The 6,000-nt window shown below is 35.4% G+C and overlaps 1 protein-coding gene across 1 annotated transcript in view; it reads right to left on the minus strand.

Annotated features, from left to right (window-relative positions):
- The window catches only part of LOC149776292 (sterol regulatory element-binding protein cleavage-activating protein-like), a 185,572-nt gene extending 183,167 nt beyond the window's left edge, over window positions 1-2,405 (minus strand). Inside the window, exon 1 of the mRNA XM_089942747.1 lies at window positions 2,269-2,405. The gene's annotated coding sequence lies outside the window, so the exon portion shown is untranslated. The remainder of the gene's footprint in view (window positions 1-2,268) is intronic.
- Between the last annotated feature and the right edge of the window lie 3,595 nt (window positions 2,406-6,000).

Here is a 6,000-nt window from a genome sequence, read left to right on the forward strand (position 1 = left end):
GTTCATCACTATACTTGTCTGCATGTTCAAAATCTGAGTTGATTAGAGACATCTTGAGACAAATAAGTCTTAGAATGTAACAGTATATAATAATATATACAAAAAGGAAACAGAAAATTTACAAGAGATTTCTTCTGTAAATGCCAGGTGCCTAAGCTTCACAAGAATGATGTAATGCAGTTACAGACCTGCCTCTTTTGATGACATATCAGCCATGTAGGATTGCAATAAATAAAAACAAAAACAGTAGAGCAATTTCTATGGCAAATCCTAATGCTGTTTCATACATGTCCTACCTCCCCCATTTCAGACCCTGACCCACCTTTTCAGACCATGATCTAGAGGCTGCAACCCAAAATCCATGACATATATGTGTCCTCCATCTAGGAATGCATATATAAAGTTCCAGTCAAACAGTGTATCCCCTAGGGTTACAAGACTGAGAGTTGAAACTCTCCTTGGTGTCAAAACTGGGGGCCAGACTGAGTAAAATACATTTAACTTTGGTATCAGAAATGGGGGTCAAATAGAAATTTTGGGGGTCTCTAAAGCACAAAGGAGGGTAAAGGGAAACAGTGAGTCAAAAGAATATTGACAAATATCACAACATTGCATTTTTTATATTTTTAACCTCTGACCCCATCCTCATACCATTGTTGCAGATTGTCATGTGGAAAACCTATATACCTAGTTTGGTGAGTTTCCACCTAGCAGTTTAGGGATAAAACCTAAGTACTGTATTAAACATCTGTTAGCATCAGTTTGAGAAAATGTGAAGTTTATGGCTTTTAAACAATTTTGGTACATTCCATCTTCTCAACAATGAGTGTCACCAGTTGATTTCCATCATGGTAAGTATCCAAATGATCGGTGTTGCATCTCACAGGCATCTCCCAAATCTTGACCCATGGATATGTTTTTTCATCAGGAAGATATAAATATACACCTATTCCTTTTCCTTATTGCAACTCCATCCACATCAATGCTGACACTCAATCTGCCCATTGCAATATAAGATGGCAGCTATCATCCATATTAAAATAACATTTTAGTAATCAAAACATTCAAGTTTGTGCCATGCTGCAAGGCAAAGTCTTTGATAGCCCTCGTGTAATATATTGTAAAGGTTTAAGGTGCACCTATGATAATGATGATTTGTAAAAAATTTGCATCTGAATTAATAACAGAACAATCTAAATGTATGCAGTAACACACTTTGTCATTTAATGAATCATTTATTAACCTGAAAAGAAAAGTAGTTTAGAAAACATTGGCATGTATTACAATAAATGCTGGTAGATAAGATAGTAAGTGAACACTAAATGAGATCAAGATCCTGAATGGAAAATCTAAATCAAAATATGCAGCTCTTTTCAGGTGAACCAAATAATCAAACATATTACTGCTTTCATGAGTTACTTGAGCATTTAAGAAAACATTTTGATGTAAAAGATGATAGTAAATTGAAGTCAAAAAAGTTACAGTGACTAAACTGTCCCAGCAAATTCGAACATCTCATTTTTGGTACTAGTGCATTATTTGTTATGCAACATCTTTCTCTGTATCTTTAAATGCTACTTCATTCTACAGTGCATGAAAGATGATACTGTCAGATCTTTTAAATCCATCACCTTTACCAAAATATTTACCTAAGATTTAATTTAATACATACTGTGCTCATTTGTCTCAGTGGAGGGGGTCTGAGTAGTGTAGAAATTATGTAATGTTACTTTTTTCATGTTATGTTTGTAAGCAGAGCAAAAAACTACACATCTACAAAACATATACACTGATGTTATCACTATAATAAAACAACATCATAGCATAGGATGCATTTTAGCCCAACATCATGGGGTGGGGTCCTCCACTTTGTTTCTATTTTCTGACATTACTGAATCCGGTGAACAACAATACATCTGCATTTTGATGTTGGAAGATCTGAAAGAAACTGTGCCAATAGTTTTAATCTTAGTTCACCATGCCATGGTTTGAGTCAATGAGTGGTCTTTTCTGAAAATTGAATGCCATTAATACAGGAAATGTTTGGAAACGGTTGCTACGAGCTGTTGAAGTATCACAAAAATTTAGAATATGTTTGTGTAGCAATGCTGGCTAAAGTGGAGAGTTGACCTTAATACAATGATAACGTTTCTTTAGCGTAATGTACATCACTGGTGAGAGAGAGAGAGAGAGAGAGAGAGAGAGAGAGAGAGAAAGAGATAGAGAGAGAGAGAGATGGTATCTATATCTATAATAATAGCTACTTACTCAGCTATCGATCCACCAGATAGAACTTTAAATTAAAAAAACTGCTTCCAACTAAGCACTACATAAAAAGAAAATCATACAAACAATATATCAACATGCTGTAATCTGCTAATTGTATCAAGCATTGTAAGGTAAACTTCCGGTGATATGGACTGTTGCAAAACACTACTTTTGATTGGTCCATTATCATGGCGTCATATTGAGTCATTGGAGATGGACCGTAGTATCAGTTTCGCAAAAAAGATCAGAAACAATTACGAGATGATACTGTTGTTATAGTCCAGGTTCTTTATGAATTTGTGTTGAGTCTGACAAGTGTTAAAATATTCAGTCCCTCCCCCCCCCCCACGAACTAACTCTCGATACTCAAACTATAGCACCTTATTACACAGGGGCTAATATCGTTGCTTACAATGTTTCTGTCGTTCATGTACTCTATAATAAATATGTACAACAGATAAAATGTAAGCAACGATGTGCTTAGTACAAGAGATCAAATGAATCGCACGAAGTTCAATATTTTCTGGAGCAATATAAGGTACATAATTTGTAAACTACATTGCTTAACATGAAGAGAAAGATAAAAACACTTGTATCTGCAAAAGATACAATAATTCAGTGCAATGTAATTTTCTATAATCTATACAGTAACGTAGTTGGAAAATCAGAAGACCGAGGTTTTAACATTTTATCTCAGTAAGTACTATGACTATCTGTAAACCGCTTTACATGTATGATACAACAGTAAACCGGTATTCTCGACTTCACGTACACTAAGACAAAGTATGATAAAGTAAGATAAGATAAGATTTGTTTAAATTCGGCATGATTTAAAATAGTCTGGTTTCCTGCATCGTATGCTCCCTGCGTTGCACTCCGCTATACGAATATGGGGCCATCCATAAATGACGTCACGCGATTTTGGCCGATTTTTTTACCCCTACCCCGCCCCGTCACATTTTTTAAACAAATTGCTTCCCCTCGTCACACATCGTCACAAATGTGTGACCCCCCCCCCCCACCAGGTGCGTGACGTCATTTATGGACGGTCCATATAGCGTATATTCGCATGGGGGCAAGGGATAGTCATATGCACACATTTAACGTTACTGCCTTATATAAAAATTGATAAAGAATAAAATATATGAGCGAGGTCAAAAAGGTCCATTTTTGGATATGTATAATAAAGCAATAAGTAAGAATATCATTGACTTGATCTTACATGTCAGTGGAAATTCATAGAATAAAAAGTTGATGCACCCCACTCCCAAATTTATCCATGCATTTTTCATGTCTGAGGCCATTTTTGAGAACACGTGATTTTCACAGTGCAAACACAAGCCCTTTCACTGAGTGATAATTTTGAAAAACAGTATGTTCTTAAAAGTTTGATGCTTTTCAAAATAGCTGTCATCCGATCGGTTTTTGAGATATTATGCATGCCTTGAACCAACGTGTCTAGCAGCAGAGAGGGTGAACAGACCTTTTGCTAAAACGTCATTTATGAAAACTAAAACGTGATGCGAAAAAAAAATAAGGTCACTAACGCTAAACCAAAGTCTCTAAATTTACAGAGTGTTTCTCTAATTGGGTTAATTTATTTTGTTAATTTCTTTTTGTCGTTAGTGTTTTTCCAAATTTGTGAGAGTGTTTTTGTTTACCCACCGGACGTTTCATAGACGTCACACCCTCTCTGCTGCTAAAATTAAATCATTATTATATCAATAATGGCACAAGCTATGGAGTCTTATACTGCTAGATTAGCTAGAGAAAGATTAGAAGCAATTAAGAAATTTCTTCCCGTCCCTGATTCTGTCAGACGAAAACTACAAGAACGTCAAGAATCTCAAGTTGAATTTGCAGAAGGTTCAGAAAAATTATTTAAACCAATTGTCGAATCAGCCAAGAAGATTGTTAAAGCAACCGAGGCAACACAAAAAGCTCTTGAAACATTTCCTGTTCATATTGTTGGCCGTCTTCAAGCAGCTCAAACACCACCCCAGCAACCTCCTCAACCACAACCTGAAGTTCAACCTGAACCTTTGCCAAGATTCAGAACTAAAATTATGAATAAATTTACGCCTCAAGGTATTGCCGCTATCAAAGATCCAGAACAAATACTTGGTATTGCCGAGTTTGAATATTATGAAAGAGATAAGTATGTAAAACCCGAATATATTAATAATTTAAAAGCTACCGATTAGATTGGATTAAGGATGTATATCGTTTCGCTACTACTAATCCGCCAATCCAATCTAAGAAAGATACGTATAATTTTGAGGTCTTTGAGAATAAATTAGATGAGTATATTAAAGAGAAGAAGAAAAAACCCCAAGAAGACGGTAAAAGGATGAAGAAACGAAACAGCAACTTAAAAAAAGCAAAAGTAGAAAGACCACCCTTAAGATTATGGAAGAGAAAAGCGGATGAAACATTCAGTGAAGAAGAAGAAGCAACCGGAAGTGGTTTTTCTACTCAAGGAAGTGGTTTTCTCGCTTGTCCTAACAATGTTCTTTCCGACATAGATTAGAAATTCTGATTGGAGGAAAACGCGCAGGAAATAATTCTCCAGAAATTATCAATGAAACATCTGATAGTTGTCGAAGATTATTTACAGGTAGTCTTAAGGATCATAACATTTATCATTCTTTTATTAATGAAATCACTGATGATTATCACAGCGACTGTAACAATTAATCAGCATATAATTTAAAATGATTTGGTCCTGTAATAGTTAGGGTAGTAAATTCACGATTACCAACTTATACAGCAATTTACGGAGATGGACTCGGTGCTGTCTTTATGGGTTTATTTTAGCTACGATGTCGTGGCCTCAACTTTATTTGTTGTGGTTGAGGTAGGAGTAAGGGTAATAATATTAGTACTAGGTTTATTTAAGAGAATAGTTCCAAAAGCAATACCGATTGCAAAACAATTAGGGATGAAGGCTATTGAGGCTGTTCGCGATAAAAGTATTAGTGCTATTGTTAATGTTGCCGGTAAAGAATTTTCATCGATCAAAGAAAGATTAGCTCAATTAGTACGAAGAAAACCATAACCAGTAAAATTAGCCAGTACTGAAGTTATGCCTGCAAAATATCGGTAAAATAATAAATCAAGCTGTAAATGAAAAACTAGCAGAATTGGCTGCTAATGAAGTTGTTCCTACAAAGTTGACTAATATAATTATGCCGACAAATACAAGTTTTATTTTAGAAAGTGGTCTTCTTGCTAGACGAAGATGGTTATAATAAGATGTTTAAACGTATATCCGATCCAGGGTTCGATATGGATGTCCCAATCCTTAAAGATGAATCCATACGCGATTATGAGTTTTATTCTTATGACGCACGTGTACCAAATCAACGTGGTCGAATCGAATTGCAAGTTCAAGATACAAGTAGATATTTCTTACCTGCTGAAGCATTTATTGAAGTAGAAGGGGACCTTGTGACATATTTTACTCTTAATACAGCATATGGAGCTAATTCCATACATGACTGACCGAGAAAACATTGAAATAATTCAAAAAGATGTTGATGTTGCTACAACGATAATAAATTTAGCAAGATAATCAGATGATTATACAAGATCAGCTGGACCGTCAATGATGTTCGCTAAAGATAACACTGATCATCCTGAAAGTGGCCAGTATGATATAAGACGACCAAAAAACAATGCAGGCCTTGCTGACATTGATGCTGAAAACAGGATTATTAACACCAAACCAAA

The sequence above is a fragment of the Sinohyriopsis cumingii genome, chromosome 18 (assembly GCF_028554795.1).
Source record: "Sinohyriopsis cumingii isolate HCF-2022 chromosome 18, ASM2855479v2, whole genome shotgun sequence".
Lineage (NCBI taxonomy): Eukaryota > Metazoa > Mollusca > Bivalvia > Unionida > Unionidae > Sinohyriopsis > Sinohyriopsis cumingii.